The 14,112-nt window shown below is 43.7% G+C and overlaps 1 long non-coding RNA gene across 1 annotated transcript; it reads right to left on the reverse strand.

Annotated features, from left to right (window-relative positions):
- Positions 1–209: 209 nt before the first annotated feature.
- LOC120405368 lies at positions 210–6,803 on the reverse strand. The gene is made up of 3 exons (XR_005598528.1): positions 6,710–6,803; positions 4,373–4,516; positions 210–338 (listed from the first exon to the last, which is right to left on the reverse strand). It is a non-coding gene; the product is annotated as an uncharacterized LOC120405368 (long non-coding RNA).
- Positions 6,804–14,112: the final 7,309 nt, after the last annotated feature.

The following is a 14,112-nucleotide window of genomic DNA, read 5'->3' on the forward strand; positions in this document are numbered from 1 at the left end:
TAATAACAATAACACTTAAAACCACCATTAAGTTAACACACAATTACAAATACTTATAACAAACCCCATAACTAAACTTACAAAGATTGCTGAGTTAGTCTTTGAGGGGCCCTGCACCGTTGCTTGAACCTGAGGGATTCCCCTAGATCTTCAGCACTACTGTTGTCAGGAGGCAGCAGTTCCACTTGTTCTGGTTGTTCCATGTCCTGGGGCTCAGTTGGCTCAACCTGCTGTGATTATTGCCTGTCTGAGACCTTCTTGGGCAAGCCAGCCAACTCATCCATCTCTCCCTCCCTTCAGGGAATTGGAGCAGGTGTCACCTCTTTCTCTGTGTCCATCTGGAACGACAACTTCAAATGACCACAGGGGCACCATTGCTGTTTGTGACCATTGTTTCCCATCATAGAGATACACAGTGACATTTTTATGAAGTGGTGGCAGCTACCTGGACCCCAGATCATACCATTTTTCTTCTGTTTTGCCTCATCTGTCTCTTTGTTTGTCTGCAAGTCCCCAGTGACTCTGACATCAGTTTCTAACAGTGCAGGCAGGCTTGTTTTCAGTTTTACGAAACTGAAATGTCAGCAGGTGAGAATGCATGCTTCACTGGCGCCGTTGTGAAATTTAACAGTGCTATATATGGATCAGCGTCAGACTCTGCATTCTTTTTTTCAGTAAGTGCCTTAGTATTTTGACATTGTTTTTCACCAATCAGTTGCATCGAAGGTAATGGGGTAATTGCATGCTTAAATCTGTACCTCCCTGCAGACTATTTAAATGCATGCCCAAACTGCAGCCCATTCTCAAACATTACTATGGCACATATACCATTTTCCAGTAAAAATAGATTTGATATGTACAGTCGCCTATTTTGCTAAGGTGTCTGCTAGTAAGTCTATCACAGGGAAATAAAAATAATAGTGTAGGACAGGAGTCGGCAACCTCTGGCATGTGGCTCGCCAGGACAAGCACCCTGGCGGGCTGGGCCAGTTTGTTTACCTGCCGTGTCGGCAGGTTCGGCTGATCGCAGCTCCCACTGGCTGCAGTTCACCGTCCCAGGCCAATGGGGTCTGCGGGAAGCGGAGTGGGCGAGGGATGTGCTGGCCATGGCTTCCTGCCGCCCCCATTGGCCTGGGATGGCGAACCGTGGCCAATGGGAGCCGCGATCGGCCAAACCGGCCGATGCGGCAGGTAAACAAACTGGCCCGGCCCGCCAGGGTGCTTCCCCTGGCGAGACGCGTGGCAGAGGTTGCCGACCCCTGGTGTAGACATTTGGGCTTGGGCTTGGGCTGCATTCCAGGCTTTAGGACCATGCAAAGTGGCAGGGTCCCGGAGTTTGGCTGTAGCCTGAGCCCAAAGTCTACATGGTGATTAAACAGCCTCTTACCCAAGTTTCGTGAGCTGGAGTCAGCTGCCACGGGCCAGCAGTGGATTTTAATTGCAGTATAGACATACCGATAGTACACACTCTACTGGTGCTTGTAAACTCTTGCAAAGTGATGCAATCCATTGCATTTATTGCATCTTTTCTTATACGCCGGGCATTGTCTTAGCCTGTGTTTGTTGCTACAGAGTGTGAAGCTCCACGTGCTGTTTTTGTTGGATTCCAACTTTCAGCTCCTTTCATGCCTTTCTGCGTCAGATCTCTCTCTTTGTCTTATTTTGGATTCTCTATCATATCTACAGAGTCAGAGCACTGTCCACCCTATGTAAGCTTTATTTTAGACTTCTTGATTTCCTTTGCTTGGCAAATTCTAATTGTTTTGTCAAGGGTTAATTCTGGGTCTTCCAATAGTCTCACTCTCAATTTTTTGTTCCAGATCCCAGTTCCAATTTGGTCTCTTATCAGGGACTCAATTAGCCCCCCAAAATTGCATAACTGGCTACTCAGCCTCAGATAAGTCACAAACTCTTCTATGGTTTATATACTATTTTAAAATATCTCTCATTTTTACATAGAGTGCAGTACTCCTCAAATTTCTGTAATACTGTTTCACAGTTCTCCTCCTTTACCTGATTTACCAAAATCTGTTAAAATACATCAAGTGGCTAAGAACCAACTATTATCAGAAATAAGGCTACCCTCTTAGTGTCTTTCTTTTTGCTGATACCCATTGCTTGCAGATACAGAATGAAGTGTTGTTTAAGCTGCAGTGTATTGAAAACGGTGTTAAAATTGTAATCTATCACTTTAAATTCTCAGGGGGTTGCCTGGTTCTGTTTGCAGACAGTGGGCTCTGTAGGGAAGCATGCCATCAGATTTGGTTGGCAGACAGACAGCCAATACTAAGGTGAGGTGAACTGTGCCTCTCTGTTTTAGGGAGCAGCCTGCTTTGACTATCTCTGTTTTTGTTGGTGTTATTATTCTGAATTCTAAGAAATAAAGTAGTGTTACAATTCAACCTTCCAGCTAGAGTGTTTATATTTTTATCTAACTTCTGATACCAAGTGGTGGTCTGTGATCATTCAGTATTTGAGGTGCTTGCAAGTGCTCTAGTTTGTTCTGTGTACATGTCCACCTAGCTGTTCATAACAAGAGATGCAATCAGAATTTTCTTCAGGACAGGGCACAGGTTTCCTGCCAAATAGCAGGGGACAAAGCATGCCTTATATTCCCAATTTCCTTGTCAGCAGGATCCCGCTTTACACATATTGCATTCCAAGAGGTGTATGCATGCGGACGGGGTTCCTCTTCCCCCCATCACATTGCTACAAATGTCATCACCGAGCCACCATATCTCCTGCTGGAGAAGGCCCAGAAGCAGAAGAGGTAGAAGAGGCAGTATGAGGAGATGGCAGTCTGAAGTTCTGGACAGCCCAGAGCTAAGTCAAGGACCTTTTCCTTCTCCCATCCCATTGGGGAGACCAGGAAGGTGAACTTATAGTAGTGCTGGTCTATGTTGGGGGGGGGGAATTGGGCATTGGGCCCCTTGGGTCCACCCCCTTTGTTGCACCCCTGATCATAGCAATAAGAGCTTCACAGCACCCTGCCTAGACTCTGTGTTTGCAATGCTCAGTCCTTCAAGATACAGACCCCAATACGACAGGAAGGCAAGCTACTTAGTCCAGCTCAGGCAGTGAAAAGCAGCCAGAAAACTGCCCTGAAGGGACAGCTAAGAATTTCCTCAACATAGAGGAAACTTCAGATGATGCAAAGCCTCTGTAACTGGTGCCAAAGAGGGCATGTTGGGAAGCAGTGCGGGGGGGCAGGGGAGAAGCCAGGTCAGAGCACACAGTGCTCCACCTAATTCTTGGCTGCACTAATCAGAGGCTGCTGCAGAATAATTTAGAGTAGCCCAGAAACTACTCTTAAATTATGCCAGGAGCTGTTTCAGCCTCAACTGGCCTAAGAGCAGAAGTGTGGGGGGAGGAGTATGAAAGATAGCTTAGAGCAGGAGTCGGCAACCTCTGGCATGCGGCTCGCCAGGGTAAGCACCCTGGTGGGCCGGGCAAGTTTGTTTACCTGCCGCATTGGCAGGTTCGGCGGACTGCGGCTCCCACTGGCTGCGGTTCACTGTCCCAGGCCAATGGGGGTGGCAGGAAGCCACGGCCAGCACATCCCTCGGCCCGTGGCACTTCCCGCCACCCCCATTGGCCTGGGACATCAAACCGCAGCCAGTGGGAGCTGCAATCAGCTGAACCTGCTGATGCGGCAGGTAAACAAACTGGCCCGGCCCGCCAGGGTGCTTACTGTGGCGAGCCACGTGCCAGAGGTTGCCGACCCCTGTCTTAGAGCCACCTGCTTCTCCATCCTAACTGCACTAAGTACTGAGCCCAGTGTCTACCTCTGAGTACACAAGGGCCATGATCTTGAAATTTACTGTTTATATAGGCACAATGTAGTGCAACCTAATTATTTTACATATTTCTTTTTTCTATAGATTTTAAGAAAAAATATACGCTCTTAAAACCATTTTGAAAATCAAAGCAAGATCACAGAGTTATCTTCATCATCTGATTCAGACCATGTTGATTCTCTGGCATTATGACTACATTTAAAAATAAATATAACTATGATTAATACAGTGTAATAGTTACAGTGAGTTCCTAATCATAGGTCAAAACTTTTGGCTGATATACAAAATATAAAACTCCAACTGATAGAAATATATATTTTAGAACTGTACCCCAGAAATAGTAATTGTTTGTCTAATGGCAGCCAAGTATTATATTTCCGAATATTACAATTATTTATACATCAATGCATTTAGACAGTACTGTCCAATTACACTGACTACAGCTCTTTCAGATATCTCGTTTTGTTATACGAGGTTTTCGCCGAGACCATCTGCCTCATTGGGGAAAGCAGTTCAGCATGATAAGTCACATCATGTTGTCTCTGAAACATGGACTCTGCGGACCAAATTCTTACCTAGTATAACTCTGATGAAATCAGTGGGTTATAGAATAGTTTCAAATGGATTTACTTGACATATCTATTTCTTTGGTTTAGCAGCAGGGTCACTTGACTGAGAATGTTGGGAAGAGGTTCTAGTCTTGCCTCTGTCACTTCTCCCTGCAAATTAATTATTTGGAATACATGTCTGCTTTATTCACTGAGGTACATAGAGGCCCCAGTTGGACCATGTATACATAAGAAATGTTTCAGGGGTGATTTCACTACCCTTTTGTTCATATCAAATAAAAAGGGAATAATCACACCCTAAGAAAAAAAATGTCTTGCTTCAACGATTGGTTCATTCACCTTTAGGAATAATCTTCACTGGATTAGTGAAAAGAAATGACTTGTTCAATTTGCAAATCATAAAAGGAAAGCAGTGACTATGTCAAAATGTCATCTGCCAGGGATGACCTTGTAATTAAATGAATAGAAATGGCTGAATTTGCAAAGGAGGTCTGAGCAGTAGGAAAGAATAAAGCTATTATTGCACATTCACTGCTTGCCATCAGGCATCTGCATGATACTTGAGCACCATGGATCTGATCCAAGGCCTACTGAAGTCAACAGGACTCTTTCCATTGACTTTAATGAGCTTTGGATCAGGTCCTATGTCTCCAGATTTTATTTTTTTTTGAAACTCTGGTGCGAGTGCTAAACCATATAATTGAATACTAAGAATCAGATTAATCTGTGGGTTTGGGATGGATGGTTTGAACTCAGAGGTATACAAAGCTTGTCCTTATAAAGGAGTTTCTGCTGGTACGGCACCTCCAATTTACAGATATTTCACAGTGCATTTAACACATACAGGTTTCCTGGGTAATATGATGAAGAACACCATGTGTATGACTTTAACTACATTTTCAAAGGACTGAAGTTTATAGCAGTCAATCTTCTAAAACTAAACCTGCAACTGTAGTTCTAAAGTTCTTTCGTTTTATGATGTCAGTGTGATTAGCAGTAGTCTCCGCTATTGATTTGAGTCAGTGTTGTGTCATGAGACTGGATGTGGAGACCAGCCCATTGATAGCACTCTATACATCTGTGTAGATCTGTGTTTGATTTCTAGCTGTAAGGCCAAATTCAGATCAGTTGTAAGCAGGCACAAATACACTGACTTCAATGGCATTCTGCCATCTTATTCCAGGGCTAAATTTGGCCCATCGTTTCTCATTCCCTGAGCTTTCATGGGCTAATACTGCACTCTAATATGCCGTCATTATGTATTAAGCCCAAGTTCTAGTGAAGGATTTTACTCTGTGACCTTCTGGCTCAGCAGTATGAGTGCTACACACTGAGAGCTTAATGCAAAGCACATTCAAGTCAATGAAAAGACTTTTCTTGCCTCCAGTGGGTTTTGGATCAGGATTTGAATCATAATGACATACATGGGATGGGGAATATTTCTATCTTGGACACCCGCTATCCTTTGGAAGCTTAATAGTCTGCTCCAAAATGAGTTTAAGGGATTCAGCAGGTGAGCTGTGACTAACCAGGAAGGACTCCATGCTACAGGAGCCCCCTCATTGTCTCCTGTTATATAAGTAATTCTTGTATTATATGCCAGTGGTCTTAGTGAACCACAGACTGCTAGTAATGGAAGCTGATGGAAAAAAAGAAAAATCGTAGACATGATTTTTTTTCACATTGCGTGCTCCTGCTGCGTGGAGCGCTGCTAGGGGAAAAAGCTGCTCAGAATTCTCACCAGTATAAGGGACAATATGAAATTCACACTTGATGACAACTTTCCGGCACAGGAATCTTGCTACAATTGTATGATGGGGTGAAGAAAAGCTACACTGAACCCTCAAGAGCAAGAAGGAGGTGAAGGTCTATCTAGAGACACCTGCCAGCAGTATCAAACCTTCAGGAACAGACCTCCTGTTGGGGCGGGGACTAAGAAGGGAAGAATTATTATTTATATTACTGTTGTGCTCTGGAGCCCCAGTCATGGCCCAGGACCCCACTGTGCCAGCAGTGTGTGAACACAGAATCTGGTTTCTGTGCCGTACTCCCCTGATGGATGAATCTTGGAAGTGAAGCAGAGAGGGCCCGAGAGTTGTATTGAGCAGCCAAGCCTAGAAAGAACACTTCATCTTATTCTTCATTCCTTTGTACGAAAGGCAAATCTCAGGAAAGGAGTGGGTTTGGGCCCTACATTGAATATGTGGTGTTAGCACACAGGACACAGAGAGCCTGCTGATACAGTGGCTGCTGAGGAAAAAGAGAGGGCATTGAAACAGTCACATAGAGGTTACAGATTTTTCCTAATCTCAGCCCTGTAACGCAGCAAAGAAGAGCACTTACTGCAATCAGAAAGGAATTCCAGGATGAAGGTATTTTGACATCAGTTTTGTTTCCTGTAAAGCTCCAGGTAATTCATGCAGTTCTGGGACTTGGCCTGAGTAAACAAATGTCAGCAGTCTATTGAGGTAGTGACAGCACAAGATGAACAATCTAGTAAATGAGCTCTCAGTGGTAGATTAACTAAATAACTTCATCAACTGCAGTAGTTAAAGGATTCAGGGCCCGACTCTTTCCAGCCTTGTGCAAGTGCAGGTGGAGGAGAGAGGGGACATAAGGATTCCTTCTTCTTCTCTCTTTCCCTTCCATTCCCTTGCACAGGGACCCAACACATCTGCAATCCTGGTACTCCCCTAAGCTCAAGGACTGTGAGGCTCGGGCTACCAATAGCAGTGGGCTTCTGAAAAGAGATGAGGAGAAATTGCCCACCGCCATGGCACCACATTAAGGAGAGTACAGACTGCACCTTTTCAAAATGTAGCAATGCAGGTAGAGCCAGGTGAAAATTTTTGGACAATGTATTCATCAAAAAAATGCAGTTTGGATCGATCCAAAACTATTTGTGAATTGGACACAAATTCCACTAATAGTTTTGGCTATAAACAAAATTCTTGGGGCTACAGTCACAGAAGTGTGTGTGTGTGTGTGTGTGTGTGTGTGTGTGTGTGTGTGTGTGTGTGTGTGTGTGTGTGTGTGTGTGTGTGTAGGGATACCTCCTTGAGAGGGAGCAGGGATTTGAAACTGGCTCTTCCACCTCTCAGGAACTGGACTATGGAGCATTCAAGGGAAAGGGTCTCTCAATCTCTCCCATTGAAGCTGTCCCACTTTGTAAAAATGGGGCCCTACCAAATTCATGGCCATGAAAACTGTGTCACGGACCATGAACACTGCTATCCCCCGTGAAATCTGGCTATTGTGGGAGGAGGGGGGTCATGGTATTGCCACCCTTATCTCTGTGCTGCCTTCAGAGTTGGGTGACTGGAGAGTAGAAAGCAGCAGCTCCTGTCCGGGCACCCAGCTCTGAAGGCAGCACCACCGCCAGCAGCAGCACAGAAGTGACGGTGGTATTGTATTGGGGGAGGGATCACTTTTTCCAGGGGGTAGGGCTGGCCTTATGGGTGGGTAACATGGACAACTGTCCAGGGCACTGTGGTGGGGGAGGGCACAATGGTCACACACACCCCCCCCCGCACACACACAGCCAGCCCAAGGCTCCTTTAACCCCCAAGTGCTGGGCCTGGAGTCAGGGAGAGGCAGGGATGGGGACACCCCAGCCAGGGGTTCCTACCTTGCACCAGGCTCCAGCTGCTACTCCCAGCTGGGGAGGGATAGGACTGTCTATTCTCTTGCATCGGCCACTCCCAGGGCCAAGTCAGACCCTCTTCTGAGAACCGCCCCTGGCTGCAGGAAGCTCTGTGACTGCTGGCTGGGAGCACAGCTCTGAAGGCAGCACCGCCATCAGCAGCAGCACAGAAGTAAGGGTGGCAATACCACATCCCTCCTCCAGTAGCCTTGCGAAAACCTCACACAACCCCCTTTTGCGTTGGGACCCCCACGGTTGCAACTTTGTGAAATTTCAGAGTTAAATATCTGAAACAGTGAAATTAAAGATTTTTAAAATCCTACGATCGTGAAATTGACCAAAATGGTCTGAGAATTTGGTAGAGCTGTATGTATAAATAATTAAATATTGATTGGGGTATGGGCTTGACACTGGGTCTTTTACATCTCAGGTGAGTGCTCTGAACAATGGGCTGTAGTCTCATACTCATTCCATCTCTGGCCCACTGACTATTCAAATGCCATTGGCATATGGGCACACAATAGCACAGCCAAGAGGCAGGAAGTCTGAAAACTGTTTAGTAAGAGAAATGCAGGGACAAACTGGGCAGTTATCCTCATGGGGTTGAAGCCCGGGCCCTGAGCCCTGACACCCAAGGATGAAGCCAGAGCCTGAGCAATGTAGCTCTGCGGGATAGGATTACCAAACCAAATACTCTGTAGCTGAGAGTGAGGAAAGGGAACTCATCATATGCATGCATGTGCAGTCACCTAATTCAGCAGAGCAACAATATGTGCGCAAGAACTATTCAATCCACTTGACCTAGACAATGATTCATAAAGATGAACAAGGTCATTGGTGAAGTGTAGCCCATAAAGTAATATAGGAAAAAAATTCATTCCGTGGGTGAATGTGCAAAACAACCTGAAGGGCTGCCAACATCAAACAAGCGCCTTTACAGAAAATGGTTAGTACATATGCAGCTGACCGGCTTTATCATAAAGAGATAGTTAATAGAGCACCTTAAGAAAGAGATAATGTAGTCTATCAGAACCAAACGTTTGGGACCACTGAATAGCTTTTAAATTAGTCCTGTTAAGGCTTCAGTGTTATGGAATGAGAATGATTTTTGTGATGGGTTGGATCACAGAAACCTCCTTGGAGCTGCCAACTGATGTGCCAAAACTACTTCTGCCCCTGCTTTCCCTGCCAGCTTGGGACTCCAGAACCCTGCCTGGTTGTGCCAGACATGCTTGCTGGCCACAAACACAGACCCAGGTCTGAACCACATCCCACAAAATGCAAGCCTAATTGAAAGCAGCCGAAGAAGTGTTTCTGTCTCTAACACTCAGATGCCCAAATCCCAATGGGTCCAAACTCCAAATAAATCCGTTTTACCCTGTATAAAGCTTATACCGCCCCCAGGTATTAATACATACTCTGGGTTAAATAATAAGTAAAAAGTGATTTTATTTAAAAAAAAGAAAGTAGGATTTAAGTGGTTCCAAGTAGTAACAGACAGAACAAAATAAATTACCAAACAAAATAAAATAAAACATGCAAGTCTATACCTAATACAGTAAGAAAACTGAATGCAGATAAAACCTCACCTTCAGCGGTGTTCCAGTAAGCTTCCTTTTACAGACTAGTCTCCTTCTAGTCTGGATCCAGCAATCAGTCACACTCCTATGGTTACTGTCCTTTGTTCCAGTTTCTTTCAGGTATCCTTTGGGGGTGGAGACGCTATCTCTTGAGCCATCTGAAGACAAAATGGAAGGGTCTCCCAGGGGTTTAAATAGACTTTCTCTTGTGAGTGGACACCCCTTCCTCCCCTGTGTAGAATCCCAGCTAAAAGATGGAGTTTTGGAGTCACATGGGCAAGTCACATGTCCATGCATGACTCAGAACTTACAGGTAGCAGCCATGGTTCACATGCTACCTTGAATGTCCTCAAGTAGACTTCTTATGTGGATTGGAGCCTGCCAAGATCCATTGTCCGTTAAGTGTTTCTTGATTGGGCACTTAACTTGCAAATTCCTTTCTAAAGAAGCTGCCCAAATGCCTTACTAAGGCTACCTAAAATCAAATCAGTACACAGTCAATATTCATAACTTCGAATACAAAAATGATACATGCATACAAATAGGATGAATAGATTCAGTAGATCATAACCTTTACAGAGATATGTTACATGGCATATGTAGCATAAAATATATTCCATTATATCATATATACATTCATAAGCATATTTCCATAAAGCCTTATGGGGAGCAATGTCACAATTTTATCACATGAAGATGCCTTGGAAAGTTCAGGCTCGGTGGACAGTGATGAACTAGCATCTGTTCTGTAAGAAGCATGATACTGAGAACTAGACATCCTGCCCTAACCTAACTGTCAGGATCCTCTTTCAGTGCTGAGATGAATACTACCCAAAAATCAGCTGTGCTCATAAGGAGAGAGAAGGCTTTGCTTCTCTATGCCTTCTTTTTTGCAACAGTTTATAGGTCTGAAGGAACCTCAAGTATTCAAGCACTTAAAGGGACTAGAAGGAGGCATGTCTGTATAAATAAAGGATCAGATGTCTCCAGGACTTTCATGCTGTTGCCTTTCATAAGCATTACGTTCAGTTTCAAGAGAAAAATATATATTCTGTACTGAGTATTGCCAGGCAAGAGGGAGAGAAACCATTGAACTGTGCAGTGGGTGCACTGAGACTCAAACTATTCATTACTTTTAGTGTTATAGACCCAGGAAATGAGAGACCTAGAATTGCTGCAGGCAGGAGAGTGTGTAGCTAGGTGGCAAAAGAGGACAATTGGCTCCCCATGGAAAAGTACTCTCATGTCTTCTGTCACTTCATCTAACAGGTGGTAGCTCTCTGGGGGAGAAGATTCAGCTATTTGCATAGTGCTTAGCAATTAATCAACATTTCTATAAAGTGATAATTCAGAGAGGTAACAAAAATAGTTAAAATGCATCAATTACTCCATCATATAGTGCTTTATATTAAAGCTATAGCAGGTGTGGGATTGATTTGTTCAATGCTTTTTCTTTCTAGAGGCAAATTCTTGAAACACCTAGTTGCATAGGATGATAGTTTATTCAATAGCCTCAATTAGAAATGTGTCACTCTAGATTTAGCAAACCCAATCCTCTCCCACTGAAACTGATGGAAAAGCACCTGTTGATTTAAATAGGAATGGGATGAGGCCCTTGTGTTTGTAGTGGGGATCTGGGAGTAAATTATGGCACCTGCTGACTTCTTAGTATTCTGTTGTGGTTGTTCTTTCTGTCTGGAATAACAGAACACAGAAGTCTACCTACCTTTAAAATAATGTGACTCTGAGACTGCTGCCTGAGAATCTGCTAGACGGAATGTTTTATGACATTCTTCTTCTATGCTGCATAATGGCAATACTACAGCGTGCCTGCACCTTGCACATTCATTAAACCCTTTGGTGACTGAAGGAAATAGAGCTAGGTATTTATGGTGTTCTTGGGTGACTTTATTAAAAAAACATTCAATGTCTGTAAGTAATCTGAGCTCATAGGAAGAATTTTGACAGGTTATTTAAGACAGCATTGAATGTTTGCAATGAAATGACTTTAATTCAGTTGCCTAAAGTTTTATAGCTGTTCCACAAAGGCTTTTAATGCAGTGGGACCACTGATTTTTCAAACATCTTTCTTTAAAAAACAACAACTAATAAAACAGTTTAAAATATGACTGTCTTTCCTGCATCAGAAGAAGGGCAGTGAAATGCCTTCATACCACATGAAAACTCATGATATGGCAAAAATGTTAAGCAATAATGAGAAATGCTAAAGAAACTTCTAAACAAGTCATGGGGAAGAAATAGGGAGATGTCAGAGAGGCAGATAAATTCACCTCACTCTTCTTGGTCAAAGACATTTCCTGGTGTTCTACCATCAAGTGCGCTACTTTGAGTCATTCCTCTAATAATACTTGTCAGGAAATGCACCCAGTGTTGGATTCCTCTCTCCCTTTCATGGGAAGTCTTCACATCTTCTCTGAGCATATTCATTTCTTGCATGACTGGAACTCATATTAGACATAACTTTTCATTTACAGAGACTAAGTATGGTGCCCTCAACTATCTGGAGACAAGCAGCCCCCAAAGTGGCTCTTGTGGACATTTTTTGAAAAAGAGTTTTTGATTCCCTTCAGGACAGCTGGTCCCACTGATGAAAGTGAATCCCAGAGACACTGATGATGGCAGGAAGAAAGGGTTGGAAATAAAAGAAGAAACTGCAAAGAGTGATGAAGGCACGAATACTGGAAAATTCTGCTATGCTTTTTCCTGTATAATTTTCAAGTAGAACTCAGGAAGGAGGCCCAGAGGAGATTCTTGAAGATTATGCAATGCAATTAAGGATGGCAGAATCTAGCCCTTAATTTTTCAGTCTTTCACACTGCATAGTATAGTTGTAACCTCCTTGTTACTGCATTTGAAGGGGGAATTTTTGGCTCTAGACCATGCACAGAGGGTTGTGACTGTAAATATATATGTTTAACATTAGCAGCTGCAGAAGCATCTGGTTTGGTTTTTTTGGAAAACCATTTATTACAAAGCAGTTAACTGACTGTTCCAAACACAACACATGTTCTAGACGTTTCACCATGTGTTGTAAATTAGAAAAAAGAAAAGGCCCTTTTGATCTCATGCAGTATGGTAATCAACAGCAAGAAACGGAGCCCTAAGATTTAACAGCCTTTAGGAATTCTTGCATATAAGATTACACACTTATTTTGTAAAGAGACAGTCTGCTTTGAGCTTTAGCCTCCCCTTCCCACAATCATTACATCATTCATGTGCTTAGCTCTTAGGCTATTTGTGCTGATATTGCTTTCTGTCAGTAATCTGTGAACAGAACTCCCTCACAATTAAGGTCTGCCATTTCAGTGTAGTTCAAATTGAACACTTTATGTTAAGTTTTTGAAGTTACCGCTAGATTATTTGAATTTCTTTGAAAAAGAGCATAATTAGGAACACCAGACTGTAAGGTGTATCTGCCAAAAATAATCGTGTTGCCAGATTGTCTGATTTCATAAATTTTTTAAGACACAGAGGAACCATAATTATTCTCATGTCTGACTTCCTGTATGGCACAAGTCATAGACCATCACCCAGAAATTGCTGCAGTGAACAAAATGATTCTTCTTTATTATCATGTGAACTCTACTGAGTCCCACAGTTTGTGGTTGCACTAGATCATATATTTTGGAGCAGTGGTGGGCAACCTGCAGCCCATGGGTGCATATGGCCCATCAGGGTAATCTGCTGGCGGTCCGTGAGGCAGTTTGTTTACATTCACCATCCACAGGCACGGCTGCCCGCAGCTCCCAGTGGCCGCGGTTCCCCGTTCCCGGCCAATGGGAGTTGCAGGAAGTAGCGCGGGGGAATCCTTGGTAGAAGGCATCAAGGTGTGGCAAGGTCAGTTCCAGGGTTTCTGTGAAGGCCAGTAAAACTTGGGAAGCATGAATGAGGACAGCAACTTTAAGCCCTGGGTTTTACCAATTATAACTCTGTTTTTGGAAGTGGGGTTAGGAGAGTCTTCTTGGTAGTCAGCGATGCAGATTTACTCTGACTGGGTACCCATATTGCATTGGAGAGAAGTTGCTAGAACTCTGTTGCCTCAGATGCACCATTCTTCAGACTCTGCCTTCCACTTGGTGTTAACTTTGGCTTTAAGAGCCCAGAATGCTGCTCACAATTACACAGCTGTAACACCATTGATTGTTGTGCAGTTACTCAGCATTTATATCAGTGTAACTGAGAGAGAATGTGGGCCAAGCTAATCGTGGATGGTGCACTTCCAAACATGATCCAATACCACAATGAAGGACGCTCTGAACTGTTTTGATGCATCTTGATCTTTTACTTGGAGGAGTAGATAGCTACCACCTTGCACTCTTAGGCCTCACATGAATGGCTGTACTCCCTACAGTCCCATGCATCAAGAAAAAAAATCCCCAAATTAGTGAATCAAATGTTTTTTTATTGAAAGCACTGGTTACAGGTAGCACTAACAAGAAGCCTGTGGCAGTAGTATCCTAGCATCTCTCTGGGAAACAAAGTTGAGGAAGAGCAATGAGACA

This window comes from Mauremys reevesii, linkage group 1 (genome assembly GCF_016161935.1).
Source record: "Mauremys reevesii isolate NIE-2019 linkage group 1, ASM1616193v1, whole genome shotgun sequence".
NCBI lineage: Eukaryota > Metazoa > Chordata > Testudines > Geoemydidae > Mauremys > Mauremys reevesii.